Source organism: Xenopus laevis, chromosome 1L (assembly GCF_017654675.1).
Source record: "Xenopus laevis strain J_2021 chromosome 1L, Xenopus_laevis_v10.1, whole genome shotgun sequence".
Lineage (NCBI taxonomy): Eukaryota > Metazoa > Chordata > Amphibia > Anura > Pipidae > Xenopus > Xenopus laevis.
In genome coordinates this window covers 37856307-37875957 of record NC_054371.1, presented here as the reverse complement: position 1 = coordinate 37875957, position 19651 = coordinate 37856307, and the positions used below count along the sequence as shown (strand labels likewise).

General features: G+C 39.4%; 1 protein-coding gene across 16 annotated transcripts in view; it reads left to right on the top strand.

Annotated features, from left to right (window-relative positions):
- Positions 1-19651, top strand: part of apbb2.L (amyloid beta precursor protein binding family B member 2 L homeolog) — a 166200-nt gene that overhangs the window by 122837 nt on the left and 23712 nt on the right. The window lies entirely within an intron of this gene.

Sequence of the window (19651 nt, the reverse complement as noted above, 5' to 3'; positions counted from 1 at the left end):
TCTCTGTTTGGCAGTATATCACATATTGAATGTATGATGGCAGCCTATGACTTGAAGGCATTCTCTTATTCATTCTTTATAATTTTTCATACAGAACCAGTATCAGTAGATATGCTTAGTTTGTTCAGATTAGAGGATTCAGTATAAGTGATCCACAGAGTACAGTGAATATGTGATTTTATAGTGTTTTCTAGGAAACATATAATCTAACATGGGCAATTGTTATGCATCAATCGCAGTGATAATGCTGTTAATGGGAATTACCCATGTGATGATCACTCAGATATTCATTTCAGGCTCACTTCTTGCCTGTGTGCTACTCACAGAACACGAGCTTCAGCATTAAAAGAGACCTCAACCCAATTTATGTTTTCAAAGTGCATGTAATTCTAATTAGCTTTCCATTATACGTTTAATTGAACATTTTCTCCCGGTGTAAATGTAATTGCTGCTGTAAGCAGTGTTTCCATCCCTTTCTATTCTGCTTTCTATGCACTGCTGGTTCTGACTTTTGAAACAATTTAGGAACTGATGTGTTTTGTCTTTTTAGAGCAGGCATCCCAATCCACCCTGGTGTAATATACTGTTAATGTACCGTTGCATTATCCTCCTTTTCAATCTCAATGAAAAGGTTTCACTGAATAAAAAGTCAGCAGCGACCGTTGATTTTCTCAGTAGACAGAGAGGCTGCTTTCTGTCCATGGATATTGGGTCACATAGGATCTTGTCTGAAAAAAACTATACTCTCATGTTTCTCAGTTGCCTGTGGCTTCCTTTCATATCTCTTCTGTCTCGTTCCCTAAGGCGCATTGCTTTTATCTTCTCCAGTGCTGTCATTACAACTAAACCTCCTTTGATATTTGTCTTGGTTCAGCCTATAAACTGCCTTCCATCCTAACTGTCAGCAGAAGTACAGGCGTCCCTTTCCTTGCTCTTCTGACTGCCTGGCTTTTCATGTTATATAAGATCACCTGCCCTCATGCATGCTACAGACCCGCTTAGCCATTCACTAGAGCCTGACTAATGCACTGGGCTTTGTACAAGAAAGCAACTGGAGCAAACCCTAAGTGCTTGGGATACAACATTTCTAAAAAGTCTTTTTTTTTTGTACCAACTACGTCAGTCTCTTCACATTAATGGATTTTGCTAATTAAAGAAACCAGGCTTACTTCCAGGACCGAGCAGGCATTGTCAGGGAAGAGCTTTGGTTTACATTTCATTATTTAATCTGTGCAATTATTGTCAAATAAGAAAAAAAAATAACAAGCAAACTGTGGCTGTCCCATTGCTTCTGATGCCAGAGAGGGGGGCTTTGCTGGAAGTTTTAGTTCAGCAACAATTGGCCATTGGAAGCATTAGCCCCAATTGTTAGGGGCCCCCCTTCCCTGTAAAATACTTAATGAGCATAGATAATGTTCTGGACACTTCAAGGCTTTTCCACAAACAAAGCAGTGCCAAAGTGTGTACACTGTTCTCCTATTTCTCTCCTTTATTCCATATAGTAAGAGGAGAGCACCCAATAAGCAGCTATCAGCTGTGGTTGTGACCCTCACCCCAATCATCCTTACCAATAAAGCTGCCTTTCCCCTAGTTTCACCACTATAGAAGAAGTACTGTATTTTGTTATTTTCCCTGTACATTTCAGTCTTTTCTATGGTATTGTACTGAGCACAAACATCCAATCAGGTGCTGTCTCTGGTATCAAAGATAGCCAGTCCTGGTTGATTTAATAAATGCACTAGTATTCAGGCCACATACGGGCCCGGCTCAATGCTTTGGGTGCCCCTAGGCCAGAGGGTCCTGCAGCTTCTCCTCTTGTCTGCCAACCTCCTACCCCTGTGAGCACACCCATGTGCAGGTTTCCAGAGCCTGAGCACTGGGGATTACGTGCACGGGAGATTTAAAGAGTGGTCAGATCTCCAATGCACCCAAAAAAATCAGGATTCAGTTGAGTGGCATGCCCCTCTAGGCCTTTGTGGCCTTCCCACAAATCCATGCCTGGCCACATATAGGAAACTGCATTATATGCTGATGGTTCCATAAAGCTTGGTACATAAGCATCTTCAGTGAATTGTTTCAAAATAAGATGTACTGAGCTTTACTGAAATGTCAGCATAATAATTTTGTGTTTTAGAGTGATGCTTGTAGCTGTAGTTCAAGGACATAAACTATAACAAACAAGGGAAAGTTGTGCTCACCACTAATGTTTAAAAACATTAAGCGATGAGGTTGTGACAACAAAATTTGAATAGTCAAATACAAGAGGTCCTCGGCACTCAACCCATTATCAATATATTAAGGACATTGAGACATTTTGTGCCTCAAGCTACTTAACGTAGTTGGCCATCTTAAATGTATTGCAATATATGGACAAACAATCCCTGTTTTGTTTACAGGGTAAGGCATTTTTAGTAGCTTCAGGCACAAAATGTTTCAATATCCTTAATATATTGATAATGAGTGCAGAGGACCTCTTGTATCTGTCTAAGTTCAAGGACATATGAGGGTGTATGGGTTGCCCTTGGCAGTTCTTGAGGAAATATGTAGGGGGTAGACCCAAAGAACTCCTGCACTTGGCCTTGCCCTAACCTTGTAAATGAGCCCTTACACTTCTTCCATGTAAAACCCACACTTCAGAGCTTTCAACCCCACCTATTTTTCAAACGTTACTAGTTTTGGGCTCTCTCCCCCGGTCTCCCATCGGTTTTAAGCATTCCCCCCTGATACACTGCTTCTGTCTGTAGAGTGGGGAGCACGACTTAGTGGTGTAACTACATTATACTGGGCCCCACAACATTGGTAAATTGCCTATTAGTTAGGGCCTTACTGGGCCCCTCTGCTTCCTATGTAGTTACACTCCTGGCACTACAAGGTCACCAAACGAGTGGATATTTCCCCATTATATCCACTAACAACAGGACGATATTGGGTTAATCTGAATGTTCGGCCCTAGGGCAGAACGATCGGATTACAACAAAGCAAATTGGCGCCAATAGGACGAGGACCACGTCAACTAGCCGATGCGGCCCTCGATCGCCGCAACAATCAAAGCTACCCAATTGATATTAGTTGGCCTGATATCAGTCATGGGGGACCCATCGGAAGCCCCCACACATGGGCAGATAAGATGCCAAATTGGTTTAAAGGACCGATATCGACAGCTTTAATCTGCCCGTGTATGATCACTTTAACACTGGGGTTATCTTTGGTACATAGCAGTGTTATAATACAAGCAACATATTTTAATCATCTCCAGAACTGTTTTCTTTACTGGTTTGTTGAAAGTTTCTCTAGTTACCAGGATATCTGTGGCTTTATATGTGCAAGCTCTTGAGAATAATAATAATAACAACGCGCATAAGAGAATGAATCAAACATAGCTTTTAACCAATAAAAATGAATATTTCAAGAGAACAAAAATATAGCAACATTAACTGCGTCTCCCTCTGTGAAATCCATCTGAAGGATCATTTTGCAAATGCAGCATAGCACTTACTGCCATATATTTTACAGAGCTTGGGTTGATGTATGGGAAGCTGCTGTTGGTGAGTGATACAATGTATGGGGTATTAATGACTTTCTTAGTGGGATGCAAGCTCTTTGCCTTCTGCCTATAGAGTGCAAGCTCCATGGATCAGCGTTTATGTGTGTATGGAAGGTCCCTCTAATTTGCCCCAAGGGATGTTTTTGTATGTAGGGGCTTTGTTATTGCAGCCTACTCCCCTGCACCCTACTCAAGGTTTTATAAACTCACACCCTACAGCAGAGACTCCCAGTCACCTACATATATCGAGACATTCCAACCCCATAACAAGAAAGACGACATGAAGAAAGCAACTTGCCCTTTATTTAAACTGATACAATTTCAAGCTTTTTATTATCAATTTATATCTTTCCCCTTTTACTTTTTACACTGGTTGAACTTGAAGATGAAAGTTTCCGAAGCAACATCAGAGAAAATGATTTACTAAGTCATGCAATAATGAAATATTAATGGCACCCAGAGAGCGGCTGATAAAAATTTAATTGTATCACATGTCTCCAAATTTACCTACAAAACCGGCATTATTCCCAGAGATAACATTTTACATTTTTATAACCTTCATGGGAAATTTATTCAAGTGAGGCAAGAAAACATGTTAATTAAGTACTGACCAACTCTGTGTCTGTGATTTATCAGAAAAGGACATTTCCAGGCACTGACTGACCATTATAAATTTGTTTTGTTCATACCCGGTTACTTAACATCTTAATATCATTTCCTCCAATCAATAAAGCCTCAAAGAAATAAACATGCAGTTAATGTGGCAAGCCATGCCCCAAGCTGTTATGGATTACAGCTTCCTGTGTGCCCCAACTGACTAGAGTTATAGATCATACAAGGGAATGTTTAATATCCTGTAAGCTGTATGTGTTTCAGAGATACTCTTCAATAAAGCATTTCAATTAGCCAGGGCAGGGCCTACTTACTTAATTGCTACCCATTATCCAGAAAGCTCCTAATTAGGGGAAGGCCATTACCCATTGTATTCAAATAATTCACATTTTTAAAAATGATTTCCCTTTTCTCTGTAATGAATAAACAATACATTGTACTTGATCCAAACTGAGATATAATTAATCCTCATTGGAGTCAAAACCAAGCCTTTTGGGTTTATTTCATGTTTAAATTATTTTCAGCAGATTTCAATTATGTAGATTTAAATTATGGAGATTTAAATTATGGATTATGAATTATCAGGAAAACCTCATGCTCTGAGCATTCTGGATAATAGATCCAATACCTGTACTAGTATAAATATATGAGTAGCAAGGAGAACATGTGCAAGAAACCTTCTCAAGTGACACAGCCTCAGAGTAACACTAGCCTAAGGGCTCTTACACATGAGCGTTCTGACCTGCGCTCCTCTGCGTTCCATTTTTTGGCGTTCAGCCGCAGGGGAGCGCAGGAATAGACGCAAGTCATTATTTGAAATGGGGCTGTACTCACTCAGGCGCGTGTAGGCGCCGAACGCAGGAAAAATGCAGCATGTTGCGTCTGAACCTGCGTTCGGCGCCTACACGCGCCTGAGTGAGTACAGCCCCATTTCAAATAATGACTTGCGTCTATTCCTGCGCTCCCCTGCGGCTGAACGCCAAAAAATGGAACGCAGGGGAGCGCAGGTCAGAACGCTCATGTGTAAGAGCCCTAAGGGCCTTAGGCTTTTTGCCCATGAAAACAATTGAACATCGTTTAGCTCCATATATTAGTACAGGTATGGGATTCATTATCCGGAAACCCACTATCCAGAAAGCTCCAAATTTGGAAAGGCTGCCTCCCATAGACTCCATTATAATCAAATAATTCAAATGTTTAAAAAATGATTTCCTTTTTCTCTGTAATAATAAAACACTACCTTGTACTTGATCCCAACTAATGTAATTAATCCTTATTGGAAGCAAAACCAGCCTATTAGGTTTATTTAATGTTTACATGATTTTCTGGTAGACTTAAGATAAGAAGATCCAAATTACAGAAAGATCTGTTATCCGGAAAATCCCAGGTCCCGAGCATTCTGGATAACAGGTCCCATACCTGTACTGAACACAATGGAGTAGAACTCAACAGGGCAGAAAAATATCATACGACCATAGACTCTATTTTAATCAAATAATTTTAAAAATGTCATTTCTTTTTCTCTGTAATAATAAAACAGTACCTTGTACTTGATCCAAACTAAGATTAATCCTTATTTGAGGCAAAGCAATCTGATTGGGTTTATTTGATGTTTAAATAATTTTTTAGTAGACTTAAAGTATGGAGATAAATATTACAGAAAAAAAACCTTATCTGGAAGATCCCGAGCATTCTGGATAACAGGTCCCACAGCTGTACTGCTCACTGTTTAAGTAACGGAAGGACATTGCATGTCTCAATGTTATCTTGTCTGTATTTTTTTTGAAGATCAGTGTTGATTGTTGGGGAAAGTGAGAGCAGATAGTCTGATGGCTAGAAATATGCATTGGTAATATGAACTTGCAAATGAAAGCAAACACTGAGGCTAAGGAGAACAAAAGTTACTGTATTTGAAAAGACAGCTGCTTGTCTCATTAGATAGAGGAATCACTTAGAGAGAAGACTTGAGTGGATTTGGGTAAAGGAATACCTATGTATTATTGATAATATTTGGTATTTTTTTAAGAAAAGTTAGCAAAGAACCAACAGAAAGTCTGACTTTGACATCTATGGAACTTTAAAGGATACACTGAATGGTTCTTAAAGAATATAGCTGGTGTGGATGGCTAGAATTAGAGGAGAGAGGACTTCCATAAATAATACGAAAATTTCTGTTAAAATCAAACAGCACCGGTAACTAAGCTGTATGAATCCATATTAGTTGCAAAATAATCCTATTTGGTACATATTAAACTAACACAAAACTTAAAAATCAGCCATGTCAGATAGATTTTATGTGCAACAGGGTGCATTTTACGCAAAACCCATTCCACTGTGTGCCAGGTTTTTGCAGTTGGCTCCATTTTTTAACCGACCCTTAAAAAGTTTCAGAGTTTAACACCTTTGCTTAATTTAAAGAACCATAATAATAATACTTTGATTAGCATTAAACTATAATAGGCCACCATAACCCCTCAAATGCTTCCCACCAGTGCTTGAGTCTGACCCAGACCACTTTCCTAAATGGGGTAAAACATTTATACCAAGAGTGGTGCAACCCACATATCTAAATCAATCTCCTGGTCTCCTGTGCGTCTAAATTTGTTACCAATTACCAAGATTTGTTTACCTACAAGGCATTGCCGTATGCCGTACTGCAGCTGTGAGGGTCAGTATTTGTTGTTTTACCCAGATAGTAAGTTGGTTCATCCCACAGCTCTGGTAGGGAGAGATTGCTGCCATTTAAAGGGTGCGTCACTATGCATTCAATACAAAACATAGCAGTATGAAAATTATTTGTAAACATGTTTATATTTTCAGCCTTCCTGGCTCTGACTCCTGAAACAATGTACCAGAAGCCAACTTATAAAACAGACCTTTTAAAGGACGGACTACTGCTACATCATTTCAATAGTCAGAAGCAGAGAAGAGCAAGGCATAAGTAAAGACAGCTTTCAATATAAGTTCATTTAATTTACAAATAACTAGATTTGTTTCCAATTATAAATATAATTTCCGTTTATAATGCAAAAAAAAACCTGTTTTTGTTTGTAGGACCCCTTTAATCTCTGGCACTGACTGTTCTTCATGTTTTGCTTTTGTTTAAGATTTTTTATGCACCATATTAACAGAATATATCAGCAGAATGCGTTTCAGTCCAAATTAATTTTTAAAATAAATGTTTGAACTTTATGACTTATTTATCTCTTAATTGACTTCCTTGCATCCTGAGTGTTTCATCTCGTCATACAGACTGTGCTCTCGACAATAAGTAGGTCAGACTGGTATTAAATACCTATGGGAGTAGGTTTAACCTCTTACCTTGTTTGTGGATATTAAAAGCATCAGCGTTCCATACCCGTCTCCTTGTTAACAGTTCAATGTATTGTTTGTTGTGGTGTTGTCTTTCTGTTAAAGCCACTGTATATCTAGCCTTGATCTTTTTTTCTTATTCCGTATGCCCATGAAATGGTTAATCTGTAATTCAATTTAAAAATAGATTCTTGTTTCCTATCCTGGGTCCCCTGATTTTGCTGGACTGCATCTCCTAGAATGCTTTTCCCTTGGTTATATGCTAAAGAACTCTCAAGTTAAGAGTAGTAAAACTGCAGACATTTCTCAAAACTGTTCAATTGCATTTTCCAAATACCAGTTATTTACCTGAATTTGTATTATTTCTTTGAAAAACTCCATGGTTTTTTTTTCTCTTCAGGAGTTTGCATTGTTGTGGGATGTTTCTTTGTTGTTAAGCTTCATTAATATAACATGAGATTTAAAATATGTTCCCAGTTGCGTTTTCTGGTACCTGCCCAAGAGTAAGCATGTGCAACCTTGGGGCTTCCTAGAATTCTTTATTAGCTCGAAACCATCTGGCTCACAAAAATGGACATATCTTTCTTTAATTAAAACACAGAACATAGAGCCAGAGATGTGTGGCCAACATACTCCTCTAAACTCACAGTGCCTGTCTTTTTTTTTTAAATGTGAAAAAAATATTATTTGCTTATAAGGAAAGCAAGCTTATCAGTGAGCATTGCTGAACATCATCCTCTGGCTCATTCATGGAGCACGGATCTCAGGCTCATTGGAACGATTGGCAATGTCTGGTACCTATGCAGAATAATGACATAGGACTGAGAGTACCTGGGAAGCAACTACAAACTTTAAGATCGCTACAAGATCTTTTTGCATGACCTGAGTGAGAAAAACACACCTTCGGCTAAGTTGATGATACGCAAAAATGTCGGCCAAATAAGCCATCATCATTTTGATTCCCATTCTCATTGGGAGTAATCACCTGCAGACATTTTGCCTGCAGGAAATAAAGGGTTTTATGTGTCAGAGAAACACAGTCCCTGAGATATGAATGTTACACACAAAATTTGAAATACAATCCCCAGTTACTTTAGTTCTGGGCCAGTGCACTTCTACGGATGTGCAAGACAATCCTACAGGCCTAAATCAAGTTGGTGCAGTTGGTGCCAGGTGGTGCAAGTGGTGAAGACATTAGTGACAGTATAAGTTTATGGAAGGGAAACTACAATAGACTTATGATTGCCAGCAGATTTAATCAAAATGCATTATCTGGTTTTCTCGTGTTCTTTTCTTATCTAACAGTTCTTCTCTTATCAGTCAGTCATATTCTAACTATGGTGCCAATATTTGTGACCTGCATTCAGTCATTTTTACTTTTGCCACATAAGGGTAAGGGCACACCTGGCGATTCGGAGAGATTTAGTTGCCTCATGAGGAATAGTCGGCGCAAGACAGAAGGAAGGCGTTCGGGCGAATAATCGCCACAAAGACAAGGTGATTAGTCGTCAGGCGACTAAATCTCCCCGAATTGCCAGGTGTGCCCTTACCCTAAAGAAGCTTAAAGCAGCCCTCCAGAAAGAGAAGGGGTTTTATTGCATCATCAGTGCTACTCTTGAGTCTAGCTAACTTATACTAAATTATTATTGAGCAGTTTTTGGCCAGATCAGGACTTAAGGTTGCCATAGATGCACTAATAATATCGTATGAAACTAATTTACGTACGATATTCAGTGCGTGTATGGTGGGAGACGAGCCAACCGATATCGTCAGAAGACTTAGATATTGATTGGCTTGTCTATCAGACTGGCCTTAAAATTTTGATCGGGCGCCTTTGAAGGCACCCGAACATCGCCCATTGTTAGTGCTGTATCGTCAGATACAGGTAGAATTCTATTGTCTGTATTGAAATGAATGATCTTTCCTGGAAACTATCTTTTCCAGGAAAGTTCGTAATTGTTACTTCTATGGCCACCTTTACTCCTATCACTTTCACTTCTTTTGCCATAGTTGAGACTTTTAACCAAGTCAACAAAGTCCAAACCTGTCCAAACAAAGTCCAAAGTCTTCCCGATCGATATCTGGCCACGATATAGATCGGGAAGGTTTGATTTTTAACCAATCGACCCGTCGGAGCTCCTTGACGTATCATAATTAGATCGTTCGGCCATACGGCCGAACGTTCGAATTACCCCCGATATAGCCATGCCGTTAGTGGCATATCAGGGAAAGATCCGCTCGTCGCCAAACGAGCGAATCTTTGAGTCTATGGCCAGCTTTACACCAGTGTACTACTCAATCTGGCCTGGACCATGTCCTCCTCTAGCATTTATCAGAAAGTAAACAAATATCGATCACTGTCCTATAAGTTATTGGTTTGGTAAGGGATGGAGCCTGAACAAGAAAAACTGAACTGATAAGGTTTGTTAACAGTTGGTGAACTCCATGGGGGTCCTGCAGTGATGAAATTCAGATGACAGCAGATCAGGTTACAGTTAAATGATAGTTTAGTTTAAATGTTCATTCTTGAACAGTAAATTCTGGTGATTTTGTAACTGCAAAACTAGTCCACCCCTCCCTCCCCCAAAAAATCTGCACACCCTTGTAACCATCTGCTTTTTTAACTGAAGGATCAAGGCACTGCTCCTGAACCCCACACGTTTAGCTGCCAGTTTATTCCATATTAATAATTTGCCCCATCTTCTTATAGTTTCATATTTTGTGTACACATGTGCTGTTTTAAATTCCAAGGCTATTAATGCATCAATGTGTTTGCTGCCAGAATGTAGCTGTGCCCCATACAATAGTACCTGCCTTCAACAGGTTATTCCGTTCTAACGTATTCCAACATTGAGCCACACGGATCATATATCACTCAGTTACAATGTAATAATACACTCAACATAATGTGATTTTAATGTCATGTTATCAACAGTCTGATTATTTATAAGTGAATACGCCCAGATTTCATAATCATGTTTCCTGCCCATTGTTCTGTTGGTCTTCTAAAGAAAGACACAGGAGTTGGGCAACTGCCTTGTACAACAACATTCCATAGGGATCTACAAACAAATTTCTCCTGCCTCACTGTCTCTGATTAAAGTGTGTTTTTAGAAAGCTCAGTATACAGGATCAGGCACCTCTCAGAGCATTTTTATGTTATTTATGATTGATTGTAAAAGTAAAACTACATCTGATGTTTCCAACAAATGTATATTGGTATTCTCTTGCAGGGCTCCATCTAAGACTTTTCCTTAGTTGTCATAATACATTCATAACCCAGGATTCAGCATTGAATTTTTATATTAGGGCCATGTCTGGTAGATAGGCCTATCAGAGCTTGTTCCTTGGAGAAGTAAACAATAGCCTTCCTATGGTAGGACTGTTTAGTTGCTGATGAAACGGATGACATTTAAATTGACTAGGCTTGAAAATGTGATCAATTTCCTGGCATGTGGGATTGATTTATGACTGTACATACGTGTTATTGCACAAGTGCAGTTGCCAATAGCAACTAATCTGCCTTGTGATAAATTACCAGTTTGTGGGCTTCTTCTACACTGGTACCCCAGTTCTACAGTAAAGTCTAGTATTTATTATTGAATGGGGTCACATTTACAGTGGCTGTATTTCACTGTAAAAATAAATTTCAGGTCTGTGAATAAGCAATTCCGAATGTATATCAGGCAAGGAAATTACAGGAAGATAGACTCTGGGAAAGCTCCCTTTCATTTAACTGTCATAATTAAGGGGACATTAATTCTCTTCAAGGTCACCTGCAATCTGCAAAATTCATCAATATTGGAAAAAGCTGTTCACATCTTGCGTACTTAATGGGTTTATGCATGGGGTCAATGGGACATAAAGCATTGTCCAATCTAGATTACTACCACTCACCTTATCCTATGGAGATGGGGAATAATTAAAAGCAGCGCTTAATTGTAATAAGGCTCCTTCCCATACATTCCCCAGATAGACATATTTAATAAGAACCTACAGTGATGAATTAGCAGATATATTTAATCAAAAATAGATTGATATTAAAGGATATTTGCTACAGGGTAAGCTGAAACACAGGCTAACCAAGGTGTACTGCCTTTTATCTTAATGCAAAAAAAACCTATTTGGTGATCTTGAATATTTGCTCTAGTAAAATGTAAATAGTTTTTTTCTCCTGTGTTTATTTTTGTAGAAGAGATAGTAAATCAGAGTTATAAAACTGCATTATCTATGACTAGCAGTGAGTGATCAGATTAGTTGGGCATTGCTATATAGGGGGGTTTGTTGGAGGAAAAGAGGTAAATACACTAGGGTTCATTTATGAACATTGGGCAAATTTGCACCTGGGCAGTAACCCATGGCAACCAACCAGTGACTTGCTTTTTACAGGCAGCTGCAGGTTAAACAATTAAAGCAAGCATTTGATTGGTTGTCATGGGTTACTACCCATGTGCAGATTTGCCCTGTGTTTATAAATGAGTTGTGCCAGATCAAGGGGATTGGAATTATTATCCATAGCACCTTCCAAACCAGGTGTAAAGTGAACCACAGAATTTGTAACTTACACAGAATGGACAACAGAGAGAGTGAGAGACTATTGTGTATCAGTCCTGCTTGTTCTTGAGTAAGTTTATTGCACAGATATTCTGTCCATGCTCTTAGCAATCATTCAGACGTTGGAGACGAGAACTCCTTTCTTTCTATTAACAAGGGAGTCCTTGTATTCGTGGAAGAGTGTTCCATGGAAAGGGCCCTTAAGCTTCAAATATTCCTATTCTCAGGGGAAAAAAATATGTGCCGAATGTTGGCACTGGCCAGTTTTGCTTTAGATGAAGGTCATCAAGTGCAGCACAGGCTTTCTGATGTACAAATGTGAAGACAATGGAGTCGATTCTCACATGCAGCACATGCATCTTCATGGTGGATACACTTATTTAAAGAAAAACAACAATTTAATCAAACAGTGACATCTTTCCTATGATTGCTGTCTTGTATATAAATGGGGTTGAGCTGTACTGTATTCCTTTCAATGCCTTTAAAATATATGTATTCCTGTACACCTTTATTATCCTTTTATTTTTCTCTGGAACTCTGTGTTTGATATAAATACCTCACAAACAGCATATTTCTTTGAATCTGAAAATAGGTTTGTAAGCTCTCGCAGGGCAGAGAACTGCTTTATGCTGCTGCCGCATAAATAAATGTTGATAATAATAATACTAATGTCCTCTACCACTTGGACAGCCAAAGCAGCTCCCTCTTGTATGAACCCTCGTACTGTATTCTGTTTGTGTCGTCATCAAACACATACACCTTACTTTAGTTTTGTTTGTAAGGTCTACCTTAAAGGAGAAGGAAAATCGTTTTGCACTTGGAGGTGCCAAATGTTAGACACCCCAAGTGATTGTATTGACTTACCCGAAACCCCGGGCCGGTGCTCCTATCAGCAGAAAACTGCACAGACCTGAGGGAGCACCATGGGGCTCTTCTGGCTTCATCTTTCTTCAAATTTTCTTCAAATTTCCCGGGGCAGAGGCATGCACAGTAGAACAAAATAGCCGATTTTATGGTTAAAGTTTGTTTTTTCATTCTACTGCGCATGCGCAGCTGTGCGAAGACAGAGAAAGATGGCAGAGAATAGCTCCGTGGTGCTCAGTGGTATAACCCTGGGTCGGTCCAGTTTTCTGCTGATAGGAGCACCAGCCCAGGGTTTCTGGTAAGTCAGTACAATCACTTGGGGGTGCCTAACGTTTGCCCCCCCCCCAGTGCAAGAAGACTTTCCTTCTCCTTTAAAGGGGTGGTTCATTTTTAAGTTAACTTGTATGCTATAGAATGGCCAGTTCAAAGCAACCGTTCCATTGGTTGAATTGGTCTTCAATGTTTATTTGTTTTTAGTTATTTTTAATTATTTGCCTTTTTCTTCTGACTCTTTCCAGCTTTCAAATGGGGATCACTGATCCCATCTAAAAAACAAATGCTCTGTAAGGCTACACATGTTTTTTTTTTTACTCTCTTATTCATATCAGTGCATGGTTGCTAGGGTAATTTGGACCCTTGCAATCAGATTGCTGAAGTTGGAAAGAGCTGCTGAATAAAAAGCTAAATAACTCAAAAAAACTCAAATAATGAGAAAAAAATGAAACTCAATTGCAAATTGTCTCAGAATATTACTCTCTACATCATACTAAAAGGTGGAGTAGCCAGCACATACATCGTGCCATTAATGACAACAGCATTTCATCTAATTATTTATTCAGATTCCATCTACTGGCAGTTCCATTACTCCAGTTTGATTGCGTCTGAGGACATGGCCCAGTTGTGTTTGCACATCATTCCCCTGCAATAATTTTAAATCAGTTGCTAAGTTTTAACCCTAAGGCTCAATGTGATTTTGAATAAAGTATAGAAATAAAGTAAATATTTTGGGAATGTATGATTTTAATAAGTCTAGCTCATCTGAATTATATTGAGCTTGTACATAGTAGCTGCCAAAGCCACATGTCTATCAAGCTGGACCTTTGCCCAAGTAAATCCTTCCTAATTTCAAGATGATCCAGAGAAGGTGAAAAAATGAGTTCATGTACCTGCTCATTTGGTAATAAAGTTCAAACTTTAATTGCTCTGCCTCCAGTTGCGTGTGATCTAAAAGTGATGCAGACTGATAACTGCACTTGTTAAATACATCCAAGCCAGGGCCATGCACTCAAACTAAGGCCAGACAGGACCTTATTAGCATATTAATTGCCCTTTTTAATTATTTCCCTTTTACTGTAATTTGCATTACATTCTGTTCCCAGTAATTGATCAAGGAAGGAGTTGAGTAATGATCGGGATGCGCAGTGCTGTTTGGAGTATACTGCTCAGGGCAGTCAATAACAGGCTGGGCTCATTTATACACAGACTGAAGCTTTTTGATGGGCCTTGAGTATCCCATTCCCAGTCTAGTACTCGTGGGGCTGCAAAGCACAGGGCCCCACTGACTTTCCTTTGTGGCCATAGATTCAGTGAGAATTATTATGGGCAGCAGCAGTATGTGATTGCAATAATAGCACCTTATTATATGACCTGACTAAATCACTGCTGTGATTACTATACCTTGTACATTGTATGATTTTTTTTTTTTTTCACTTCAAAAGGAGGGTTCATCTGCCTTGTTTAGTGTGTAATCACTAAGCAAATTCTTAAAAAAACTATAGCCCCCAAAATGAATATTTAATCAAGACATAGTTTATATGATATTAAGTGACATATTTAAGAATCTTACCAAACTGGTATATAAAGAAATACTGCAACTCTAAGGGGCACATTTACTATTCGTCGAATATCGAGGGTTAATTAACCCTCGATATTCGACCGTCGAAGTAAAATCCATCAACTTCGAATATCGAAGTCGAAGGATTTACCGCATTTCATCGATCGAACGGTTTTCCTTCGATAAAAAAAAACGTAGAAAGCTTATGTCGACCTTCCCCATTGGTGCTCGGTAGGTTTTAGGTGGCGAAGTAGGTGGTCGAAGTTTTTTTTAAAGAGACAGTACTTCGACTATCGAATGGTCAAATAGTCAAATCGTTCGATTCGAAGTCAAAGTTGTAGTCGAAGGTTGAAGTAGCCAATTCGATGGTCGAAGTAGCCAAAAAAACCCTTCGAAATTGAAGTATTTTTCCTTCTAATCCTTCACTCGAGCTAAGTAAATGTGCCCCTAACTGTAACAGGAAGAAGTGTGGAGGCAAATGCAGAACTCTGTCTGTTAATTGGCTCATGTGACCTAATGTATGGTGTGTTTGTGTGCAATGTAAATCCTATGATCCCAGGGGGCGGCCCTTATTTTTTAAAATGGCAATTTTCTATTTATGATTACCCTACTAAAAAAATATATTATTATGAAAATGGTTTATTTACATGAAGCAGGGTTTTACATACGAGCTGTTTTATGTAATATCTTTTTATAGAGACCTACATTGTTTGGGGGGGGGTATAGTTTTCCTTTAAATTTTTCTTAATCCTTAAATATTGTCCACTAATAACAACCACTCTTAGGGAAATTACAATATATTACAATGGGTAGCTTGCAATAATTGTAAAACCAGCATAACATATTTATGCAAGTAAATATCCTCCCTTTCAGAGCATACCCACAGGCTGATATTTCGTATTACTGTCCGTTCATTTATTTTGGGTTACAAGATGGCTCACAGAAGGGAGATTGCCAGTCTGGTGCCCTTCTTTCGAACTAAATGACTGGAACATTGCGTTCCATTGGCAAAATATATGACAAATAACTAATAAGATTAAAAGTGCAGCAGCAGCATTTAAGGTAACAGGACAGCAGCATAATGGTTCCCCTGTACTTTATTCAGTAGCTCTGTAATTCTGAGCGCAGTGATCTTTTGCTGAAATATGGCTGTTTAATAAGGTGTAAATCTGGCTTTGTCCCTGGCAGGAGTGTAACCTTTATTGTATTATTATCTATTACATGCTCCATTTATACTTATAGAAGTGCAGAGCCTACATTTAAACCACCTCATCTTATTGATTGTTATATGGTATGGCCCAAAAGCTACAAATGTAGATGAATTCTTTCTGGAACAACATACACTGTGAAAGATGCCAGGCTAATGTTGTGTTTTTCATGTCAATAGAAGATGGCACCAAACATAATTACATTGTGGATGAGATTGAAAAAAGGTGCATATTCATTCATATGAACCTTTTATCCAAATGAATCCTGATTAACTACTAGCTGATCCCTTCTGAAGTCCTCTCAGATTTACCCTAGAAGGGGAAAGATTCCAATCAGGCCAGTACCAAAATTTTCGCTTGAAATGTGCCTATTGAAAGTCATTTTTGTAACGGTGCCGTAATATACTGTGCCTAGTTATTAATAGCAGTTACTGGGTGTGCGGAGACTGGCACCAGCATATCAAACCGTTTCTCTCTGGTGAGCGCAAGTTCTTTATATAGAAGAATACAGCTTTCCGTGGTCTCAAGTCGGTTAACCTTCATGGCTGCACGGCAGAAGAGAGACTGGGAGCCCTGCACACATTGCTTGGAAGTATTTTTGGTGTTGAGGGGAGGGGTCTCACAGCAGTTGCCTCTTCCAGTTCTTGATGGAACGCTGGCGATGCTGCATGTGCTCACATCAAGATCCCTGAATCCTATCTGCTCCCTACGCTTTACCTGCTGCTGCTGCTGCTGCTGACCCTCCGTAGAATCACAGGTTTGTTATCAATTCACTCATTTGCTCTTTTTTTATGGTTCACAAATGGCATTATTTTTTAGTAATCACCTCCACTGTGTGCAAAAGACTAAATCAGATTGAGCCAGGGCTGTATATTGTATAAAATCTCATCCGCCAGGGCTGTAATTCTTTGATTTATCTCTGTGTATGACCTTGGTGCTTGTGTGTGTGTGTGAGCTGGAACAATGACACTTCAGGACGCTCTTCTTCCTATCAGCCAGGCTGCTCGCACACAAGTACTACCCTTTCCTTGCTATTGACTCTTCATGTATGAGACATTCTTCAGCCTAAAGGCATTTTCATTAAAACTGCTCTTTTAACCCACAAAGCTACTGCTCCATCACCCAGGGTGCAGCCATAGGGTTAGGGTCTGTAATATTGCCTTTTATGTGCTTGTTTATTGGGTATGAGTGTGACCCCACTGTACTCAGAGAGACTCTAAACCTATAAGTGACTGTAGAGTGAATGACGAATCCCAAGAAATGTATTTTCTAGGAGACGCATATTCACACTGAAAGCACTTAGTCACAAAGCCCACCCACGGGCTCTATCATTGTCATCATAGACAAATTATAATGACAGAAGACTGCAAATACATGATTTGCTCGGGAAAAAATATTTTCTGGGGGATTATGGGGCACCAATGTTTTCCTGATTATATAGGGAGTCCACCCACTTGAACCCTAAAAGTTGGTTCTGGTGTTGCTATAGCCATCACCATTCATTGGGAATGTTTCCCAGCTTCCCATTCAGCAAACTCTCCCAGACCTTTGATCTGCTTTCAGATTTGCACCCACTGTGCCGTCTCTTTGTCGTGGGAAATTCTGGCTTTCTTATAGAAGGAGGCTGTTGCTAAGCACTTGCTTCACAATCGCACCAGCGCCTTGTGAATGAATAGAAAGCGTTACTTTGGAATCACGACACGGAGCTCCAAACATTTTCCCAGCTCAAACAAGCAATTACATTTGCTGTACATCAGCTTTTGGGGGAGTGCGGGGTAACTTTCTCAAAACAAATTGTCACAATAACCCTCGTTCTTCATGTAGCTTTATAACTTCTGCCTGCTTTTAAATCAAATTTACATGTATTATTATTGTAGATTTTTCCTTCTGGCTGCATTAATACCAATTACAGATAGCTGAATCTGGTTTGTAAGGTTCTTATCTGGTAGAAGGTTGTATACACGAGCCATTAAAATCCTGTAAATTATATTCTTATAAACAGAGCTTATTGATGTCACCAGTTATTAATGTTGCTTAGTGATGCCCTTGTGTATAGCTTTCTTAAACTAATATACAGAAGAATTGCAATATTAAGTTTTCCAGGGTATCGCGTCAAAATGCCGTAAATTCCGGCAAACCGTTAAAATAATGGGAAGTAAAAAATGTGGTTTGCCTGAATGGAGCAGCGACAAAACTGTGCCAATTCTGGAAAAACATTCTGGGAAGACATAAAATTGGGTTTCCACTATATTACCTTTTGTAGAATATGAGGATATTAGAAGTCACCTCAGACCAAACCCTCTTGTCTAAAGGTTCATTATACAACTTGGAAGAGTACAGATAAAGGTGACAAAGTGAATCAAGGGACTTCTGCAGTACAAGGGGATTTTCACAGTAAGATGTTGTGCTGTCATTTCAGTGTTTCTGTAAGGGGTCGGATACATTTTTAGCAGATAAATAATGCTGGGACAGTATCACTTATACAATAGTGGCAACTGACAGCCTTAAATCATAATGGAAATGTCATGTATTTATGTATATTCTGGATCATTATATGAGTACAGGGAGGTCACAACCTGCAGCATCTCATCACTGTGGTCCTGTAGGTACAGGCCTTAAAGGAGAAGGAAAGCTCCAAGACAGTTTATTGCCAATAGAATAGCCACAATAGTGCAAGCTAGAACGCTATATTTATTCTGCAGAATGCTTTACCATACCTGAGTTAACAGCTCTAGACACTGTCTCTGTTTGTTTAGGATAGAAGCTGCCATATAAGCTTGGTGTGACATCACTTCCTGCCTGAGTCTCTCCCTGCTTACTAACAGCTCTGAGCTCAGATTACAGTAGGGATGGGAGGAGGGAGGGGGAGAGGAGCAAACTGAGCATGCTCAAGGCCGTGCCCTGAAGGTTAAAGCTGAAAACAGGAAGTCTGATACAGAAGTGCATGTGCACACAATAAAAGCAAAGAAATATGGTGTTTCTTTTGACAGAGGACTCAGAGCAGCATTACTTTGAGGGTTTACTGGTGTATTTATATAGACCTTTCTGATAAAGCTTACTTAATTTCAGCCTTTCCTTCTCCTTTAAAGGATGGCAAGAATAAACTCCTGTGTAAGGGCCCTTAGTAAAAAATACTTGTATCCTTGACGTATTCAAGTTCTTTCAATTTGGGGAGACTATGCCCAGTGAGTGTAGTCACTCCTCATTCTCTCCTCGCTTGCTCATTTGCAGTGGGTGGCATAGTTAATATGGCAGAAGAGACCCACCTATCCCCACAACCTGCTGCATTGGAATTATGATACAGTGGCGTAAATAGATATTACTGGGGCCCATAGATAATTATTTTTCAGGCCCTGAAAAGTCTACAGGTGACCTGTTTTACCAATATTTATTGAAATTGTATATGAATCAGGGCCTTATGGGGCCCCTATACCTCCTAGGCCCCCCTGCAGCCCCAGGGTCTGCTTCCTCTGTAGTTACCCCCCTGATACTGGAGACAGCCCTACTCATCATTCACCCATAAATGTCACATTTCAAAACAAATGCAAGAGTTATACTGACATGTTCTTACAATTGATGGGAAAATGGAGCTATCATAGGTAAAGGAGGACTGCCTGATTCTTTTATCAAATATCTCCTCCTAACTATTCCCCAGCCCAGAGTTACTTACAGTAGCCACAGAGCTTGCACTTCTCTCAGTTACGCTGGGCTGGGGTGGCACTA